The following is a 22697-nucleotide window of genomic DNA, read 5'->3' as shown; positions in this document are numbered from 1 at the left end:
ACCTAAAATATAACGATGTGTTTGCATATGGAAATGCACAGGACCTCAGCTCGTTGAATGTGGATAAGCAGCAGGCGTAGGAGTATTTGCAAATCAGGCATAATTGTGTGTGCAGCGTCTGCAGCTGAATACCCATGGGTGGAGTGTGGGGATTGGTGTGTGAATATGAGCATGAATGTTGTTTGTTTATTTATTTTTGCATGCGCATTTCGCAAAGCAGCAAAAACTTTTATGCACTTTTCATAATTCGCTTCAAGCACAAATGCACAATAATACCAACAAAACAATAACAACGAACTACAGCAACAGCAACAGCAACAATAAAAATGCAAACAAGGATGCACAAATCCGACAAACGATAAAATGTAAGTGCAAGACACCAAACAACAGTGACAACAATGCCTCACAATTTTCAAGAGTTTGCAGCGTCAATGAGCGAGAAAGAGAGAGCAATCAGAGTGTAAAAGAGAGAGAGAGACAAAGAGAGAAAGAGAGCAATAGCGCTGTCAACAGTAGCAGCGCAACAACAATGGCATTGACTTTACATTTCCGCCGCTTTGCTTGGCAACTTCCGCAGTTCCATTGTTGCCGCCTGCGATGCGAAGCTGCACATCCATGCCACATATGTGGCACGCACTTGCAGCCATGCAATGCCCTCTGCTAAAAATAAACAAAAGTAAAATCCTAAACAGTCTAAAACATGCGTCATACAAGTACAACATTGTCTCCCTCGCCAACCACCGTCAAACTATGAAATGACTGACGGGGCATAAATACATATGTACGAGTACATATAAATATAAATACGTATATATACACAGAGAAAAATTGCAGTACAATTCGTTGTACAAAATAAAATTCATAAATGAATTCTGCTTCGATCTAGAATTTTTGTATAACGATTTACTCTTGAATTTTCTTACTTTAGAATGAACGTTCTTAAAAGTATAAAATAAAATTCTTCAATGATGCATTATGTGTACAAGCTTAGTTTTGACCAAAGTATGATTCTTAAGTGAGCTTCAATGAGCTTCTCATCCAATAAAATACTATGGGATGAAAAATGACATTCAAAAAAATGCAACAGTATTGACAATCTAGACAAAACGAATCTTTTAACTCTCTTTCTACAAAATTTTAACCGGTAATATGTTTCTATTATTGAAAGCTTGCTAAGTAGAGATGACGAGGTTCAGAGCTTAGTTAGCTCAGTCATAAAAATTTTAAGTAACACTAAAAACATACATGTAAAAAATACTGTTTAAAATGCACAATTTGCTTAAATCAGACATTAAGTAAAACAAATCTTCATTAAATAACATATTGTTTTAAAAAAAACTTCCAAAACAGGCTTCAAAATTTCTTAACTTTTTAAATCAAGAAATTGAAGAACCTTCTGAAATCAAGAACTCTACAAGTGTACCTAAATGTTGAATTTCGTGGTTGAATCAAAAAATTACAGTCTCGTTTAAGTATTGACACTGCAAATTCTTGAATCAAGATTTTCGATTTGATTGATTGATTTTTCTCGCCGTGTAATGTACACATCAAGTCGTGATAGCAAACGAGAACGTATGTAGTATGTGTTAACTGCAGTTTGTTGTAGTACGCTGTAACGGGCAACAACTTAAAAGTCGGTAAGCTCTAAAATAGTAGCAACAAAAGTGACGTCTGTCGACAGCGAGTCTCTGCAGTTGACGCGCTCTGACGAAGTTGTACTACGGACGACTACAAGTTGCAGTTACATTGCCGCAGATGCCGCAGATGTGTTGCCGCAACCCGCTGAAGAGCTGAGCTCTACGTCTCCGCTTGTGCGGTTAGAAATTAGATTTACTAGTCTCCCGACAGCAACCAGCAAGCAGAAGGCCATTCAAAGCCCCTAAAAAGTGCCAACAACTTCACACACAGAGAGGCCAAAACAACTTTTGCAAAAAGTAAAACAAATGCTGTTAGCTTCTTACATGCTTCCCATCTCCATCCGCATCCTTCCTGCATCCTTTTCGTCCTTCTGCTGCCATATACCCTGGTGTACTATTAAATTTACCCATGAGACTGACTGTTGACTTTGTTGTTTGCAAAGAAGACGTAAAGTGCAACTCTCAAAACGTTGTTGTTATTATTGTTCTTTCGGCAAATTGGCCAAGAGATCTGCAGTAAAGGTAATCAATGGAACTACTCACACCACACTTCTCTAATATTTTGCTCTAAACGACTTAATAACTGGCAAATGTTCTGCATGTGTTGCGTTAACTTTTCTCGTCCGAAAAAGTTTGAAAAACATTGCACACTCCACTTGTTGGAGCATGTCAAGGGTTTCCGACCCACAACTGAAAAGTTCAAAAGTGCTCACAAAATTCATTTACAATTCAATTTCGCAAAATTTACAGATTACGTATACGTAATATGTATGCGATTATTTGTATTTAAAGTTTAGCTTTTAATTAGTAAACGAGCAGCTGCATATACAAACTTTATTGATCAGCTATATGCAAATAAATGATAATTGTGTGATTATGCGAATGTTGCAGCAGCAATTATATTATTCCGTATGGCACTTTAGCACGCAACGCGCAGCACTTTAGCTTGCACTCAATTCCAACAAAATGTTGCATGAATCAGGAAGGAGACAAGGAAAGGGCATACTTCAGCTGGTGAGACAAGTCAACCGCGACCAAGCCAAGCACACAGCGTGAAGGTGTGCGATGCGTTGAGACCAAACCTGGTGAGGTGCTAATGAGCTGCAGTTGCAGACGCACTAATAGAAGATGCTGTTGCTCTGCTGTGCTCTGCTCTCTGCGTGGAGGTTGCCAACCATTTTACTGTTGCCAACTTACTGCTGCTGCTGCTGCTCTTTGTGTGTGCATGTGTGCGTATACTTGATGTCGATGTCGCTTGTTACTCCCTGCCAGCACTTAAAAGCTTTGTACCGCACACACTTACACTCATACACACACACACACACTCGAATGCCTTACCAAACTGCCAACGCGATGTCGACCTGCGCTTATGCTCTTGATATTTTTGACGTGTTCGTTTGACATTTTTGTTGTTGTTGTTATTGCTGTTGCTGTCGCTGTTGCTGTCGTTGTTGCTGTTGCTGTTGCTGTTACTGTTGGCATTGCTGTTGCTTTTGCTATTACAGGTTGGCTGCACTTTGAGCAAGTTTGTTGCTACGGCAAGGCGTCGTTGCATTATTTTCATTTTTGTTTTAATTAAAATTTCACATGTCAACGATTTTTGCAAAGTGGGCGGCAGCGGCGGCGGCGTGATGTGCATGCAAAAGCGAATACATAGGCGGAGCAACAGCAACAGACCTTGTATCGCGCTGCATGTTTCATTTCCTTAACCAAACAGTCGAGTAAAACCAACCAACCAACCAACCCGCCAAAAAAATATATACAACAGCCTTTGGCAGCCCAACTAGCAAAGAGTGTCAACTGCATTTGCCGACGGAACGACGCTGTGCAACGCCTTTTGGCAGCCATGCCAATCTATCAAAGACTATCACACTCCCACACAAAAAAACACACACTCTTGGCGAAATGGCATCGAGTGCCCTTCTAATCGGAAAAACTATGCCAGCCCACAATCTTCAGTCTTCAAGCTTTGTTCAGCGTTGTCGATGTCGTTTACCTTTTTGCTACTAAAGATGAACAAAATAAGTAAGAAAACTACTGACGAGGGTGCTCGTCTGTGAGATACCTGCTACCAATTTTTAGTAAAACAAATACTGTGTGGTATTATTCAAAAAATAAACCGAATTAATATGCAAAAAATCCTAAAATATGCTAAAAACTATATTTGATATTACGATATACAAAAATATCAAATTATACCTGATTCTTTATTTGGTCTATTGATATACTATTGTGCTTAAAATATGTCATAGAAAACTATATTTCCCAAATTGTCAATCACTGTAACTAATAGTCGATATCAGACAGACAGACATGGCACTATTATTTTGGCTGTTGACGCTGACTTAATAAGATCGGAATTTACGTCTTTACATTTTCTGCCGGCACAAAGTTATATATACCCTATGTGTAGCGGGTATAAATATTTAAATAAGCATTTAAAGTTATTTCAGCTTTATTAAAGCACATTTTTATTGAATATGCAGTCCACAAATTTGTCTGCACATTTGTTAGCTTAAATATTTTGTGTTTTATCATGCCTGTAATGAAGCAGTAACGACGACAGCTTTTGGCATTTTTGGAATGCAACTAGTAAAACAATTACACAAATAAAGCAAAATAGTTATACTAATGGTAAACAATAAATGTAATTGCGACAACAAATTCAATAATTGTTAGCTCTCGCCCTTTGCAATGTCCTTCCTATATTGATATTTACCATATATATTTGCACACTCCATGCACAATCAGATTCGAGTTGAACACATATTCAGCCAGCCAGTCAATGATGCTTGACTCTGAAATGCTAATTAACACTCAAAATTATACGTATGTGTGTGTGTGCATACAATATGCATGTGGATATTAAATCTGTTGCCATAAAAAACACATTATATGCATTTGTGTTTAATATGAAAATGTCATGCAGTTTACCAAGCTTGGCTTTTTTGCTTAAAATAATTAAATTTTTTAATTACAATACTTCAAATAATGTCCATGGCGAGAGCGATATGACAATTAATCGAATAGCCGTAAACAATTCGATATGCGATAATGCCCGATGCTCGATGAACGCCTTCAATGCAATTAACTAGCTGTCAAGAGCATCACTCACCAATTGTGCTCGACTAGCAGATATGCTGTAGACAATTCTTGACCAAATTGATATTAATTTTGTGATTAAAATTCTCATTTTAATATAAATTAATTGAATCCAATGTATCTTCAGTGATTATTCTGTATTTTTAGGCATTTAAATTGAGTAGGCCCATTGTCTATTTCCGTCAGGCAATGATGTTGATTCAAAACCCTTCACTATTATAAATGATTAATGACGAATAGGCCGAGAGACACGTGAATGCCCAGTTGGGCATTTAAAATAGCAACCGAAAACTAGGAAGCAAATCGATGCGAACAAACAAAACGACAGCAACAAGAAAGACTTGTTAGCCCGTGGCAATCATCATCATGAGTGGGGAACGACGTCATCTAAGTAAGTCTTTTTTTTTCTTCTTTGTTTGGCAATTATTAGGTAGTCTTTTGAGCAGAGAACAATGTTTAAAGAAAAACTTGATTTAACACTTTTATGAAGCTCTTGACAGACAGAGAAACAGACAGAGACAGAGAGAGAGAGAGACTGTGCCCCCACAGCCCACAGTGGTCCAATCTGTTTTCTCAATAATTTGCAGAAAATGAATGTTAATATACGCAAATTCCCCATCGACTGAGTCCATTTTGTTGGTGCTCCGACAATGCTCGCGCGAGTGCTGGAGAACTGCATGGTACATTGGGCAAAGTTCGCTTGTGGTACAGCAAAAAGTTGATTTATAAACAAACTTTTGCTGCATAAAGTTGTACTCAACCATCAGCACAACCAAACAAACAAACAAATAAACAGCAGCAAAAGAAAAATGGCCAACAGAAAGTCAAAAGTGCTTCGGTCACTATAGTGCAAGCATCTGCTTTTACTTCTGGTTCGGCTTCTGGTTGTGCTTCTGTTGTAGAAGAACTTCAAGAACTCGAATTCACATACAGTTGGCAAAGCACTCTACAAGCTATTGTGTAAATCAGCATTGAATAAGAATGCAGCATGCATCAATTTTATGTTATCATATCTGTCACACAGAGCAGCATAATAGAGGTTTTTTTATTAGTACTAAATCCAAGATAAAATTAATTCTGCGTCACTTCGTGTAACACAACAGCGATAAGTGTACGAAAGTCAGCCAGTCATTTTTGTCAGTGCAAAACGACTCTGTAAAGAGCAATATAAATCCGACAAGCAACTATCTGATTTCGAAATAGAAAACATTTTGGCATCAGCACCACCTTATAGCAACATCATCGTCGCCGTCGTCGTCGTTGTTGTCGTCCCTTGCAGTCTCTTCCAATCATCCGACAGAGTTTCACAGTTTTGCTCATCTCAGTCAAATCAGTTCTTGGCACGAATTTCGCAACAGAAAATCTAAGAAGAAATAAAAAAGTTTTGATGCCGCCGCAACAGCCAACGCACAATCGACAAGTTCTGCGCGTTGGCTTAACTTCTGCCACAAAATTTTAGTTTCCGGCTTTTGATGGCTTGCAGTTTGTGTTGGCAATATGTATTCCTTGGCTACCGAGTTACCGCCGACTTGCCGACTTTTCTGACTTCGACTTCGACTTTGCCGCCTGCCGTCTGCCTTTTGCTTTTTGCTTAACTTCAACTTACTTTTTTTCCTTCTGCTCTATATAAAAGTTTCTTTTTTTTCTTGGTTGGGTGTTGCTTATTTGATTTTTGTGCCGCCTTTGTTGCACAACAATCAACGGACAGACATCAACATGTGTACCACAAGCAACCCCAACTACAGTTCTTCCCCGCTTCCCCCTCTCAAGATACACAACAATTTGTAATTTTACAACTTATAAGCGAATATCTCAAAAATGAGCACAGCCCACAATTTCACAATTTATCAGACTCCGTCTCTGACTTCAACTCTGACGAGGCCAATAAGTTTCCAATAACAACAATAACAACAAAAAGACACAGAAAATACTTGACCTTATTTACCTCGTATCTTGGAGTTGCTTCGAAGTACATATTGTAAACGATTATTAGAGAGATGAAAGAATCAAATAATTGATTAACATTAAAAAAATGCCTGAAATTCTTGAACCCATCGGAATTGGATTATTTATTAATTTCAAATTTTTTTTTCCTTGCACAAAGAATCAAATTTTATGAAAATTAAAAACAAATTTGATTAAAAGCGTTCATTTTCATTCATTTTTTCTTTTATTAAAGCTTGATAAGCTAATAATCATTTTGTGCAAATAAAATTAGAACTTTTAATAGACTATCCTTTATATAATTTGTTAGGAACTGACAGAATTATCAAGTTTCCACTTTATGAGTGACTTTGTTCTATCATAAATACTGCTACTTTGTTCTATCATAAGTTTCTGAAACTTAAGTTCATTTTTCATTTTCCTTAGTAATGTGAAGTATTAAAAAACTTGAGCTTGGCACTCTACAAAATTAAATTCGCTGCAGTAATTTAACAACAGCAGCGCATCGTAAAAATAATGACAATATTACCTTATAAATCAAGACGTTATTACTTCATAAACTTGGGAACATTTAAGTACCTGAAATGACAGAAAAAAATTAACATTTTAGTATATGGTATAATATAATTACTATTAGAAAACAATCCAAAAAATAACTTAATCACAAGTTTATATATAATAAATATATTTTTAATATTTCGAATATAGTTTCGTTATTATAAATATATTTACCACTAAAAAATAATACCACAAAAATTATTCAATTCTTGATTTTTACGAGTAAAGATAAGTTGATAAACCAAAAGTAATTATAAAATGCTTATATAAATATGTTATAAAAACTCTGTAGTAGGAAAGAATATCAACACAATAAATAAGTCACAAAACTTATACGCTGCAAATTTGTGTAGAAATAAATGTCAATGTAAAAATTTAATTATAAAACTTCGATATTAGTTTTTCCATATAAATATAATTACAAATTGTAAAGAAATAAGTACAATAATAATAATAATTATTGTCTAAAAATGTTAAATATTATTTTTCAGAATAAATATAATTACTACTAGTAAAGAAAATCAACACAATAATTTGGGCACAAGAATCATTCGATGCAAAACTCATGTGAGTAAAAGAAAGTGTAATTTTTATAATATAATATTAGGAGTATTATTTGAATTTTGATAATTATTAGTAGTGGAAAATATAAAATTTTAATATAACAATGTAATTATATATTTTTTCAATAATCAACACAATAATTTAACCACAAGAATCATTCGATGCAAACTCATGTGAGTAAAAGATAGTGTAATTTTTAAAATATTAGGAGTATTATTTTAAATTTGAGAATTATTACTTGTGGAAAATATAAAATTGCATTATAAAAATGTAATTATATAGTTTTTCAATAATCAACACAATAATTTAACCACAAGAATCATACGATGCAAAACTCGTGTAAGTATCATTTGAAATCCATTCATTGTGCAATGGCGATGGCATTGCTAACCCTAAGCATGCCCATAAATCTACTTTTAGCACTCGGTATTGAGCATGTGTGTAGTAAGTATGTACGTGAATGTATTGTGCTGAGAACATGCGAATATAAATACGGTGTTTTGTTGCCTTTCATGCAATTAATGTCAAGTTGCCATAATGAGCACACAAAGGCAGCTGATGATGCTTTGAGCAGCCATGAAGGCGACTTAAGTTAGCCATGCGATAAGGACGCAGGCAGCAGGCAACAGCAGCCGACAACAACTCGTGGCTCGAAGGACTAAGCCGAGGCGTAAGAGCATACACGGCATTAAGGACACGGCACACGGCACACGGCATTGAGGCTGCACTGATGTCTTCCGTTTTTATTTGTTTATGAAAATGAAGCAGAAGTCAAAGTCGAGGCAGAAGCCAAGAAGTTAAATTGGTTTTGTATTTGTTAACTTTGTTGACTGGCCGTCAGTTATGCTCTGGTTCAACCTGTCTAAATACTTTATTGTTGCCACACATACACAGCACACACAACACACACACCCACACTCACATGTGTAGTATACATAATTGAAAAATGGGAGATGCGCAAATCCACACACACACATACACACACACCGACAGCGACAGCGACAGCAACACGACGGCATTAACATAAGCAAAAATATTAAGTGAAATATAAACCCGGCCATAAGCCTAAATACTGATTATGCAGCATCACCACACTTCATTCCACTAATGTCCAAAGCATGTGGCAAACTTTGGCGTTAAAATGTATGACCACACCGAAACCCATCTAAGGACGGCATCCAGGACACAAAAATGGGGATGAGGCTTCTACTCAGTTCTGTTTTGGTTCGGTTCTGGTCCGCTTCGCTTTCGCCTGGGACAAATATATAAACATAATTGTGGGCGTCTTTGTGTTCTCATTTCACGTGCCGGTTCGGTCCTTTTTCCAAAAGTTATGCGATTGTCTAACACACACAGTTACATACACCCACGCACACACGGAGATACACACGTTAGATTGTAAGTAGTTTTTGGTAACTGTTTTTGATAATAGAAAGTTATTTATGTGATACAAAAGTTTCCAACAGACGTTTGCATTTTGCCAACCCCCAAAAAGTGAACTTTAAATTATTTACCGACCGTCACAATCATAATGTCTTTATCACAATAACTGTCAGATCTTTATCTTGCTGACCCAGACAAATAACGAAATGTATAAAAACAAAAAGACGATCCAGTTGAATTTATTTAATAACATATGCATACTACATGCGATTTCTTTGTCAATTCAGTCAGTCGATCAGAAACGTAATTAAAACCGGTTTTAAAATCGACGACGACGATTCAAACGAAACACTCTCGGACATACAAAATGATCTGTCAAAAGGTATAATTAGCAAAACGGAGATGCAATTAGACCTGAAGCACATAAAACCTTTTTATATTGAATCTAAATTTATTTATTTACTTAACTTACACAAAAAGTGTAATACAATCATATTTCATTGTTGTTTACGAGCGAATAAGGCAAAATGTTATTCGAGTGCATTAACAAAGCTGAGAACAACCAAGTTATTAGTAGAGCTTCATTAAGAGCAACAGCAACACCAACAGCAACTAGATACACATACTCTTAGATACAGATGCACGTAAGCAGATATTAGATACCATTCAATCACACTCGACTCAAACATTATCCACAAGCTTCGCCTGCTAAATATTTTATGGCAAAACAACACTTTAGCTGCTGTATTATGCGGCTTGGTAAATGCGTAACATGTAGCTCCAAATATTTGGCCAACAAACAGGGCGGCGCCCAAAACCAAAACGGGTGGCCAAATGGGGGCAGACATGTGGCTTAATTGGGCGAATGGAGGAGTGGGGGAGTGGAGGAACCCAAGGCGCATAGCTTTCGGAAATGGGAAAATGAAGGGACGCATTTGTGTGGCATTTTGTCAGTCCCGGCTGTCGACGCATCGCAGCAGCTTACAAATTGCATTAACATATCACTTGTAGGTGAAAGGGGTCAACCTGCAAGCTTCTAAACTGTCCAACAGCAGCATCGAACAATCGCCTGATTGCCAGCCTATTAACAGCATTAAAGATGGCAAATTTAAACAATTCCCAGTCGACTTGAAGCAACCAACTCGTATATAGACAATTATATAGAAGTTTATATGTTAGCATAACTGTAGCACATGGGCGACAGACAATGCAAAATCAAGCTAAACTGTCACTTAGAGATAAACAGCTTCAAGCTAAATGCATGAAGCTGACAGCTACACACGAAGTAAGCATATAAATTACTAATACGCACTGTTGTCTACGCCTGCTATCCACACGTCCGCACACATGTTTCTCTAGTCTGCTCAGCTGCTGAGCTGCTTTGGTTTCTTGCTCTTTTGCCCAGGCATATTGTCATAGGAAACTAGATACACAAATACACAGCAAAGCAAGTAAGAAAACTAGAGACGAGTGTGCTTGACTAAGAGATATCCGCAACCCATTTTCAATAAAACCATAGCCTACAAGTATACTGGAAATATGCCTCAAAAATACTAAAAGTCAATGTTTGGTATATCGATATTGTACTACATTCAAAATATACCATAGAGTACAAAATATACCAGTTTGTCTGTCGAAAATGATATAGCTATATCTCTTATAGTCTCTGAGATCTACGTTTTCATTCGAATCAAGAGCTGACTCCTTCTGCCTGTTATACACATTTCCAGCAGTCATAAAGTTAAAATAGCCTTAACTCCTATCGGTAACAGGTATAAAAATACACACTAACACACACTGCGACATATTTATTGATGGCATTTGACACCACAAGAAAATTTGTATGAAATCAATTGAAAAATTTCAAATATCTGTGAACTGGAATAATTTCTCATCTCACTTGTTACACCACATTTTCGAATCAATTAGCCGAGTGTGCGTTCATTTGCACATTTTTGTGTCTTCCACAAGAATAAAAACCAATAGAAAAAAGCCAAACAAATCGATCATGAATTCTTGTTTCTCGTCATATGCAAACATATAATTTTATATGCATTTAAGATGGCTTAACACACAGTTGTTTGCTGCGGCAACAGCTGTTTGGGGAGCTGAATTATCAAGTGCCTCAACTTGAATCACTCGATGACTGACTGCCTGACTAACTGACTGACTGAATGTGAGAAGCATTTGCCTAACTTGGCTCAAACGCTAACCGGTTTGCTTGGCGGCACTGCATGAGCTTGACCTTGTATCTGTTTAAAGTTCTACATCACGTGCAACGTAACGAGTACTCAATGTACTCATTGTTGTTGTTGTTGTTTTGGCTGTTGTAAGTTTACCTCCCAGCTGATGGGGGCAATTGTCGATAAGGTGTGAAAATGATGCGGCAAGATGAATGTACGCAATTCGCGCCTCAAATATTTTCAATTTTCATTGCATTAGCTTCATCACTTCAAGATTTTACATATATGTTATAAATATATATATACATATGTATATATTTGTCGAGCAAGTGTCGCAGCCAGTTTCGAGCCAGTTTTGTAAACTTGTTTTCCACAGCAAAGGGTGAAAACTAATGTGTACTTGAAAGAAATGTTTAATAACCTTGACTTAAACCGGTCTTTTGTCCGATATTTACTTGCCCAGATATAAATACAAAATGAGTGTATCTCTATGTATTTTGCTATATATATATATATAAAATATATATATAATGTTTGTACGTCGAGCACGACTGCCGCCAAGCTATCTGCTTTAGGCAGTTCAAGCTTTAATTACACATATGTACGTAATGCGAAATGGCAATACAACGAATACATGGAATAATTAAATGAGTAGACAAATTAATAATAACAATAAGATTACTAATCAAACAATAACTAATTAGAAAACGCATTTTAGCAATCCTCTCATTGTTTTGCACGTTGCATATTATTATTGAAAATATTTGTGCAATTTTTAAATACAATGAAAATATTTAGCAATTAACTGCCTAGTTGATTAAAGATGAAAGCTACAATTGGTAACTTTTTCTATCGTATTATAAATATATTTTTTGAATAGTATTAAAAGCAATTGACTATTGGTATTATTATCATTAATAAATAAACAAGTAGGAAACCTACAGTTGAGTCTACTCGACTGAGAGATACCCAAAATCCATTTTGAATAAAGACGAAACACTGCGGTTTGATTCTTAGTTATAATATACCAAATATAAGAATATTGACATAGTACGCTCTTAGTGCTGATTAAGAACATATGTTCTATACTTTGAAGGGTCGGAGCTACCTTATTTCACTTAAAAATTATCCGAACCTCAAACATTTTTTAAAATTATTTACTCAATAATGTATTCCTCATACACAAAATTACAGCAAATCTCTTACAGTGTATTCATAATTGTATTCATTAGAGTACACATTATGCCAGCAGACGCGACTATGAAATTCGCATTAAGCATTTGAAATTCCATGAAAATAATCTACTTTAATGTCGTATGCTAAAAGCCCTATTGAAATGTTTCCAATACTTAACTCAAACTCAATTTCTCAACTTTGAAACAGCGCATGAAATTTCGTATAACCCCCAATTGCTGTTCCCCTTATAACTCTCCCAGCCCCCCACGTTTACGATTTCAACATCGAGTTTGTCTCCCTGAGCGACTTTCATGTTATACTCGCATATTACCAGCGAGGACGGCATTAAATAAAGCGTAATTAGTCTTCGAATATGCAACAGCGCAGAGCCATTGAGCAAAAGCATTTCGTTTAATGAAAATTTGAAAAATCATCGATTTGCTATTCTTTTTTTTTCGCTGGTCTCGAGTGAGATTTTCTGCTCTGCCTATAACTGAGAGAGAGAGAGAGAGAAAGCGAGTGAGAGAGAACGAGAGCTCGTGCCTGGACTGCCGCTGTTGGCCACTTGAGCGAAGTGAGCAGAAAACGCTTGTGCATTTTGCGCGATAAGTTGATTAAATTGCATAAAAGTGGGCTGAGTGGGGTGCCATTAAGCGCATTAGAAGGCAGAACTTAGATTGAGATTGAGTGCCGCTAATTTGAATCCGTAATTTCCTTAGCTAGCCACTGCGAAACAGTCAGACTGGGAGACTGAGGACTGAGATGTCGACGTGGCTGTGGAGTGGAGACTGGAGATGGAGCTGGAGCTGGGGAAACTGGAACCTTTGCGTTTGACTTTTATAGCAGAGTCAAGTGGCAAAACGGGCAAAAGAGAAAGAGGTGTGTGAATAGAGTGCGGCAACGGCAGTAAAACGGTTTAGAATGCTGCAATTTTGTTGGAAGCTCTGGCACTTCTTTTACGGCCCACATTTTCATCCGTTCCACCAAAGTTGCAACTTGACGTCGCTTCGTGCAATTTAACGACGCCTCAACTCGACTCAAATCGACTCGCTACTCGCTGCATAGCACATGGCAAGCAAGGAATGTGAATTCAAAGGATGTGCATACGAATACTCGTATATTCAACAAACTAGACTAGAGGTTTTTTTTATACTTCAAGATAGTGTATATTGTATGATGGTGTATATCATAAAGTAGTGAATACACTTTGCACTTTTTATGTCCCGTTTTTTGAGTTTTTGTGTATGAGCAACTCAACCGGAGGCAGCAAGGTAAATAAGTATATGTATTTTGGTCGAGTCAACACCGACAACCGAACACCGACAACAAATGTAGTTCAAAGTCGTGCAACATCGTAAATCCATCGTTGAACTATAAAAGACCGTCTTATTGCAATTTGTATCTCGTTTTTTTTTTTTTCAAAACAGTGCAAAAAGAACTGTTTGGCGGTTGGCTTTCGGCTTTGGCTTGCGCTAGTGCCTCGGCTTGGACTTGGGCTTTGCCCAGTTGCTTCACCCCTGAGCTCTTTTAATCCGATTTTGTTGCATTTTTTTCTCGGTGTTTTTTTTTTTTTTATTCTGCCATGTTGTGTGCTGTCAGACGATTACGCCTGCTTATTCCTTGTTCTGCATTTTCTTCCTTTCCCCCGCACTCTTTGCCTTTCTCCTTTGCTACTTTTGATTATTTTATTTTAGACCGCCCTACGTCAACGGTTTAGCATTTTTTTTATTTTAAATATGCTTGGCCCTTTATATTGTACTCTATTCATGGTTGCCTTTGGCCTAGACTTGGACGACGATGTTGTTCTTGTGTTTCTGTTTCTGTTTTTTTTCTGTTAAGCTCTCAATCGTTACTTAATTCGCCGTTTGACCGAGTTCAATGCTCCGCGCTGCCCTCCAATATGCTGTCATAAGTAGATCAGCTCTACCGTCCATTAACCAAAAGACAAGATTCTCCCTTGCGCTCGCTCGCTCGTTCGTTCGTCAGACTAAGCAAGACAAATTGCGCATACGACGCGAAGTCCCGCTGATGTGAAATCTATGCTCTTGCTTTGTATTTATGAGTATTTGCTGACGACCTTTTGTTTTTCTCTTTTTCTGTTTGCTGTGTGTTTTTCTGCTGGCATATTTGCATTATGAATTATTTATTTTTACTATGTCTACAGAACGAAACGAAACGAAACGAAACAAAACAGAGCCGTAGCAAAACTGCAAGAGAAAGCAATAGAAAATCCGGAAATCGTTGCAACAGTGGTACTTGACGCCACCTCCGCGATAAATGTGGAAGCAGCGTCGGCAAAAAGGGGTCGAGAGAGTAACACAAAATATTCGAGAAATGTTTGTTCGTATTAAATTTATGAATATTACATATATATATTTGAATATAGCCAAGCAAAAGTACTCGCCTAGTCTGGCTAAAGTTTGTCTATAAATTTTGTTGTTCCTTCCCCAGGACTTTATGACCGTGCTCAACTGGCTGGCTGGCTGGATGGCTGGCTGGATGGCTGGCTGGCTGAGGGCGTTAACAAAAACCAGCCAGGTCAATGAATTTACGCTTCGGGGTTATCATTTTTGGTCAAGTGGTTTATTTTAGGAGCAGAGCATGCAACAAAGTATCGACTGACTATCAACAAACGTGTGTACGATAAATATGCAATTTACCTTCAGGCATTTACATATTTGGCCCATCTGGCTGATGATGGTAAGTGCATCGTTAGCAAAGGTATTTCTGTTGTGCACAAACTAATTACATTTCATTTTGGCATTTTCATTTACTGTTTGAGAGACTTGGCAAATAATTCTCGTGCAGAAGCACCTGCAGATAGATCTGAATTACTTAACGGGGAAAACTCTCTATTCTCTGTCTCTCTCGAGTTGACTAACTAAGCAGATGCATAAATATGCTAATATCCTGAGCGGCACACAATTGTTTTATTTCACGCCCGTATTTTGTGAAAGGCATTGTCTAAGCGGGGAGGTCTTTCTCAGCTAAACACTCTAATTTGAAGGATAGAAGCAGACAATGGCCACAAGTAGCGCATTAAACGCTGGAGACAGCAAAGCTGATATAAATCTAGCTTTATTTGTACAGAGAGTGAAAGAGAGAGAGAGACAGAGCGAGAGAGAGAGAGAGAGAGGGACGGGGAAAGTTGTAAGCGAATTGTAGCGCCTTTTCAATGTACAAAAGTTTGGAATGAAAATGGGCAGAGATGACTTTGGAATGAATGCAATTTTGATAAAATATGCAAAGAACGCACGCGAAAACAGAACAACACACACAAACGCACACACACACAGAGAAAACTCGCTCAAACACTAAACATTGAAGCAGCGCGGCAACAAACGAAATGAAAAACGGCTGTGCAAATTAATTTTACGTTCAACACAAACCAACAACAATAAAACATCTGAGACAGCGCCAAACAAAAGCAGCAACAACAACAATAACAACAACAACAGCGAAGCACACTCCAAAACTTTACGACTTACTCATATATATACAATATACACACACATATACATATACATTTATATCCACAAATGTATTTGTTTGTAACTTTGTATGCGAGTTGCTGAATAGAAATAGTTTCAGCCATCTGCGATACTACGCGCAAGTACTTCATACGAATGTCCGCGAGAGTGTTGAGTGTTGAGTTCTTGTTCTTGTTCTTGTTCTTTTTCTTCTTCTTGTTCATCCCCCATAATGGCAAAATGGCATGATGAAAGCGAGAGACAATGTTGGGTAACGAATTGATTTTGATTTCGGATTCAACAAGGAAGTTGTTGTTCCTCGTCGCTCAACTCACTTAGCGTTGATTGCCGATCATTATGCTGCGACCAAAATATGAAATATAACTTATAATTGATTCAATTAGCTCGCTTTAGTAGACTTTGCTTAGTGGACTGCGAAGTTTTAAATAACTGAAAAATAGTGTCTTATAGAATAGTGTTCCGTTACATTAGTTCAGTTTACTGAATAAGTTCGTTTGTTCATTTTTTGATCATCAAAGTTGTAGTTTGTTCGATTTTGTTCACAACTTTGTTGGAATTTCATTTGCTTACGTCCTCAATTGTTATTTTTATAAGAACTAGTCTATTATGCAGATACAAAATGTGTATACTTTACATTATTAATATATTTTACAAAATCCAATTTTATCTAAATAAGAATTGCCGCACCGAAGGCGACTAATAAGATAATAAGAAATAATAATAAGATATTAACAAACGTGTCGTGTTATGAACAACAATGTATATCTGAAATGATCAATTGAACAAGAACGTATTAAAGAATATAAAAAGAAAGTATTAAAGAATATAAGAATCAAGGTGAATTTATAAGGTTCCTTCACTTTACTAGTTCAGTTGTATTCCTTAGTTCAATAACGATCTAGCAATATTATAGACTATTACTTGTGAAATTGCTGAACACTAAATTTGCATTAAAATTATGAGGTTCAAATAAGGTTCAATTACAACTGCCATAAATAAACTAACATATATTATTAATCAATTTATAGTTCAACAATTTGTGTATAATTGAAATATTCTAAATAGCTATGCAGCTTGGAAATATAGACCGATTACAGTTGGCATTGCCTTCCTAATTTAAAGCTGATGAAATGAATGCTCTCTGTGCGCTACATAGTCACTTTCGTATTATATTGCGATTAATTCAAGCATCTTCTGAGAGGAAATGACGAGGAAATTGTGTACTCGCAAAAGCAAATTGATTACAGATAGCCGGAATTCTTTGGTCGTGTTTATAAATAGTAGTAGCAGAAGCAGCAGCAGCAGTAGAGTCGTCCATCCCATGAGTTTTGCTCTCTCAACGTTTCAAGTGAGGAGGAAAAGTCGAAGGGAAAAGCCAGTCATAGCTGCGGGGGCATCTGATGGCTGGGGGATGGTTGAAAGTCTTCTACTCGTACTAAGTAGTTACAGAGCTTTTATTTAAATTTAATTTTTCTTATGACACACAAAGCGTAACTTTTCACTGTCGCCGCTTCGCATCGCATCGCGTTGCTTCGACTCGAGTCGCGTCGCGACTTTCTCGCCCCTCATCATTTCCAGCGTCAGTGCCGACGACATTGCCTGACAGCACTTCACAAAAACAAAATTTATCACGAATAAAAATTAATTAAATTTAATGGAGCGTAAAAAGTTGAATTTTATCCATGCCATATCTATATACTATACTTTGTATATGCAAGCCAGAAGCCAGAACGCTTTTCAAGTTGTTTGGTAAAACACTTGGTTCCATTTAAGATATTATCCTCAAACTTCAACGTGTTTTTTAATAGCTCTGTTGACGTTTTATTTAATGGCACATCTGCATTAACTTTGAACTATTAATATTTATAAGTCCAGCTCTTCGATGCCAAAATAATCATACAAGTAAAATGATTTATGGCAGCTACACTTGAGTTTAATGGTTTTCAAACACTATGGACTAAGATTTAATTTCAACATTCACAGCGTCGAAAAAATCTAACTGAAGTATGAACCGAGAGAGTTCTTAAGATCTACGTGCATTTTGTCAACCACAACTCACATAGTTCAGCATAAAAGGGGAGAAAAAAAGGGAAATTGCTTTTTGGGTGAAATTGTATTATAGATTAGACGTTTACCTCCAGCTGGCTTTAACTAAGCGAAGCAAAAACTATTTGAAATCATCACCGCACTCAAAGAAGAACTCAACCGCAATACAAGTGTAAAAGAAACCGAACTAAAAGAGAATTATGCATGCGAGTCGAATGAAGAAGTTGTGGTGAAACACAGCAGGAGGACACGAAGGAAACGAAAGCACGGCAGGGAAAGCACAAAAAGGATGTGAGGTCGCTTCAAGGTACGAAAGTGTTAAATTACGCAGTAGGCAAATGTTAAGGCACGCAACTTTGATTCCTAAAATGTGGCATACAATTGCTACTAAGCTTACGATTTAATTAGGTGCAGATAATTATTTTAAATGTATTAGGAAATGAGTAAATATTTTAATGTAAAATAAATAAAACTGGCACTTGAAAAGCAGAAAAATCAAAATTTAGCAATAACAGCTTAATGTATTTATTTTTTAATATTTCAACAATTTTATCATTTTGGGTAAATTAATATTTTAGCGAATATGGATAATAACAAATATAGGAATACAGGCCAAATCTAACCGGGTTTTCGCTTATTTCTTATCTATCAACTAACAAAAAGGAATATATTTTACAAAAAAAAAACTTTTTATTATTTTGCGTGTACCGCACTGCTATTTTAAAGAACAAAGCTGAATTACTAAGTTGTTATAATAATACAAATATGAATTATGCAAATCATGTGTAAGTCACTAATATAAAAAAATTATCAAAATATTAATAAATTACATACATAACTACATATGCATGCTTAATAGTGGAAGTTGATATTATATTTCTTTAAACAGAAAACGTATATATTTATTTTCATTTATTAGAACAAATTATGTGAAACATATACATACATATAAATATAATTGGACATTTTTACTTGAACAATTTAATGATATTAAAGATATAGGATAAATATTATAATTGTTATATTAATATATATTAAAAAACTTGGTGACTTTTCCTTCATCGCATTAATTCTCCCAACTTGATTAAATAGAGTATCCCGTTGTCGATCACTCCCGCTACTAATAGACTGTCTAATTTCTACATGTGAACGCTTTTAATTCTATGCGAATTTCATTGAGACAGGCAGGCGGCAGGCGGCAGGCGGCGTTGCTTATCAATCCGCCAACCCTGGTCTAGGCAGCTGTCACACGAGGACATGCGACAAGAAAGATGAGCATGACACTCGTATCAGCCAGGCTAACAAAGTTCCTCTACTCTTTTCCCTTGCGTTCTCCCCCACATGCAGTTGATAGCCATCTGAGACATGTTTAGACCAACAACCAACGGCGTGGCATGGCAGCAGCAGGCTAAGACATTTTTGTGCCAACAATTTATAAATTAATTATGCATGCGTTGTTTCGCCTTGTTCGCTTAAGACAAAAACGACAAGGACCAGCCAAATACTGCGAGTATGAGATACTCGGGAAAATTGTTTCAAATGCGTGAACTCCTTTTATTCAGAGCAACTGACACTAAGCTGCGAGTTGAATTTAAGTTAATAAATCCAATATAAGAGTATTTAAAGCTATTCTCATTGAAGAAAAATATATAAGTTGATACCTAAATATTATGCTTGGCTAAAAAATCTCTTCAAAATATATTCATTTATCTTGTTTGTCATATATTTTTCTTAACACTTGTTGATTAATGTGCAGAGTAACTGAAAGTCGCAACTATTAGCTGTACTTGTTCATTTGTATTATTTTAATGATTCAGTACATTTAATCTGATTGGCCTTGGCCACAGCACCTTGTCTCTAAGCGATTTGTCATTATATTTTTCGGTTTCATTTACCGCATTTGTAATTCTCTCACATTGCAGTTGACGCATTGTCGAGTTAAAAGTATAATTTTTGCACAATGATATCACAAATTGCTGAGCACTTAAACTCTTGTGTTTGTTTGTTTCATTATTCACCATCGATTGCAACATTCTAATTAGTTTATTAATTGGCAATCCAAAGATAGATACTATGTTTATGCCACAGCTAGCAAGCTATGCTCAAGGCTAATCGACCAAAAACCGAAGCATCTGAAGAAAAGCGGACAAGTAAATAAACATGTGGATGACAAACATTCAGAAATACTTATGATATGAGCATTGGCCGATTGAATCGAATGTGTAGACAAATATTTGTGTATGGTATCACACTTGAAGAGTCACCTTGTAGGCCAATATCAATAGTAGACATAACATACAATATATAAATTGAATCTATGCCTCACTGAAGTCGACAATTAACTCGACTTGCCCAAATCATCTTAAGCAATACGAAAATACTTTATGTATTCATGCACCGCACATGTGTTGTTGTATGCACATATAATCAATGATTTTATGTGGCTTCGAGGCTTTTGAAAAAAAAATACTCAGACCGCATATTAAACATTAATGTAGAAGCAGAAAAAAGTCTGTGTGCTGTGTTGTTAGCTAACTAATTAAAATGTTACTAAACAAATTTAAAATTCATGTGAGTTAATGGGCAAACATACGCTTCTTAAAAAACATAAGGAAGCAACTTCGAACTTACAAGACGTATACGTAATTTAATCCAATAAATTATAAATACATTTTCGTCAAGAAAAAAAAAAGCCAAGGCTATCGAAGTAATTGAGTGAGCTTCTTTTGGACAAACTTCATCATGAACTCGAAAGAAAGAGATATCTAATAAAAATACAAAAAAAAAATCAGGTGAATCTGTTTCTTAGCCATGGCAACTTAATGATGTTTGGTTTGTGGGCCACCCGCTGCAGCAATATGCCACAAAGGACAAAGATATGCTGCAGCTTCGACTTCTGATGCTTCTACTGCTGATGCTTCTACCTGCTGCTCATGCTGCTCATGCTGCCTGCCATGGCTGAGTGAGCACAGTCGAAGGATTGCGCTGCAAACAAAAGGGATAAAGAGTCAGAGAGAGAGAGAGAGAGGTAGAGAGAGAGGTAGAGAGAGACATGTACACACATAAACAGCAGAATCTTTTTAAGCCCTTTTCTCAACAATAGCCACACAGTGGCAGCAAACAATGGCCACAAATGTAATGGCTGCTCGGGCGGCACACATTCCAAGTGCTTGCAGCGGCCACAAAGCTCGAATTGCAGCATTTAAATACTTCACAATAAGCAGAGGCAAGAACAAAATACAAAAAAAAAAGTGGCAACTGCAACAAATACGACTTTTCGTTTTCGTTGTGTGTGTGTGTGCCTAAGATCTTAGGCGTTGTCGTGACGTGGGCGACGTTGTTGGCGTTTGACACAAGGGTGGGCGTGGTCGAGGTGGCGGTGGCGGTGGTGATGGTGGGCGTCTGTCCAAGTGGCTGACAGTGGGCCAAGTGCCAAGTGGAAGAAGGTGAAGGCAAACCAACCATGGTTATTGTCACAGCCACTATTCACCATGGCCATAACTTGGCAACATTTTTCTAAAATAAATATCGCTGCTCTGCGACAAAGCAAGAATGAGTCTCTCTCTCTCTCACTCTCTCTCACTATTGCCATTGTTTTTTACACACATTTACGTTTTTAAGTAGCCACACTGCAGATCCTTATTTACTTCATTGTGTACGCCACAGAGCGTGTCCTAATTTTGACTTAACTTAAGCTTCAGCTGGCAAAATACTTTGTCGTTGGTTGCAAGTTAAATTTGCGGGCGCTGGGGATTTGTTTAGTTTAAGACCACAGCGCACAGTGGCTTGACTTGCTGTAGATTAATTAATCGGCAGTTATCTAAGCTAAAAATATAATCTCCAAGTATGTTGTCGAAAGAGGGAACGTTAAACAAGCATAACAAGTTGAGTGGGTTCGACTTTCATACACTCGTCATCTATTTCCTTATTTCAAATGAACGAAAATAAAATAAAACCAATAATAATAAAAATTAAATTAAAGTGACAGTTTGAATTCAATTAATAATTATTTTTACCTCTATTTAAAATGTAAACCAATACAAATTTAATAAATTGAATAATTTCAAATATTTTATTTTCATTAAAATAGTAGTTCTTTTTTTGCAGCTATATTCTTAAAATGAAATGAAATGAAATAAAATAAAATATATAATAAAAATTTGATAAAAAATAATCATTTAATATATTCAATTTTTATTAAGTCAATCATGCTTAAATTAACATAAAACAAAATAAAATTTTAAAAATAAAATAGGATAAAATAAAATGGAATAGATTAAAATAAATTACCTAATACGAGTAATAAAATAAATTTGATAAAATTCAAAATTTCAAATATTTCATTTTTGCATCTGCTTAAAACAAATTAAAATGAAAACCAATGGAAATATAAATTAATTAATTTATTTTTATTATATTAATTACAATTTTTTAAATGTGTCTTTAAATATGCATTATTTTTGCTTTAATTTTCTGGAATCAAAGTGCCAATATAATAAAATCATCCCGATCTTTACCCTAGCCTAAAAGTATTGTCATAAGCTACAATTGTGTAATGTGTGCGTTTTTAGTGCTTAAGCACGAAAATTACTTGAAATTGACTTTATGGCATC

At 36.2% G+C, this 22697-nt stretch overlaps 1 protein-coding gene across 3 annotated transcripts in view; it reads right to left on the bottom strand.

Annotated features, from left to right (window-relative positions):
• Positions 1 to 22697, bottom strand: part of LOC117572544 (Ig-like and fibronectin type-III domain-containing protein 2) — a 52066-nt gene that overhangs the window by 23632 nt on the left and 5737 nt on the right. For 2 of the 3 annotated variants that reach the window (XM_052003499.1, XM_034255415.2), the window contains exon 2: positions 7213 to 7262. The exons of the other annotated variant lie outside the window; for it this stretch is intronic. The gene's annotated coding sequence lies outside the window, so the exon portion shown is untranslated. The remainder of the gene's footprint in view (positions 1 to 7212; positions 7263 to 22697) is intronic. 3 annotated transcript variants of the gene reach the window in all.

This window comes from Drosophila albomicans, chromosome 3 (genome assembly GCF_009650485.2).
Source record: "Drosophila albomicans strain 15112-1751.03 chromosome 3, ASM965048v2, whole genome shotgun sequence".
Taxonomy (NCBI): domain Eukaryota; kingdom Metazoa; phylum Arthropoda; class Insecta; order Diptera; family Drosophilidae; genus Drosophila; species Drosophila albomicans.
This window is presented reverse-complemented; position numbering and strand designations above follow the sequence as displayed.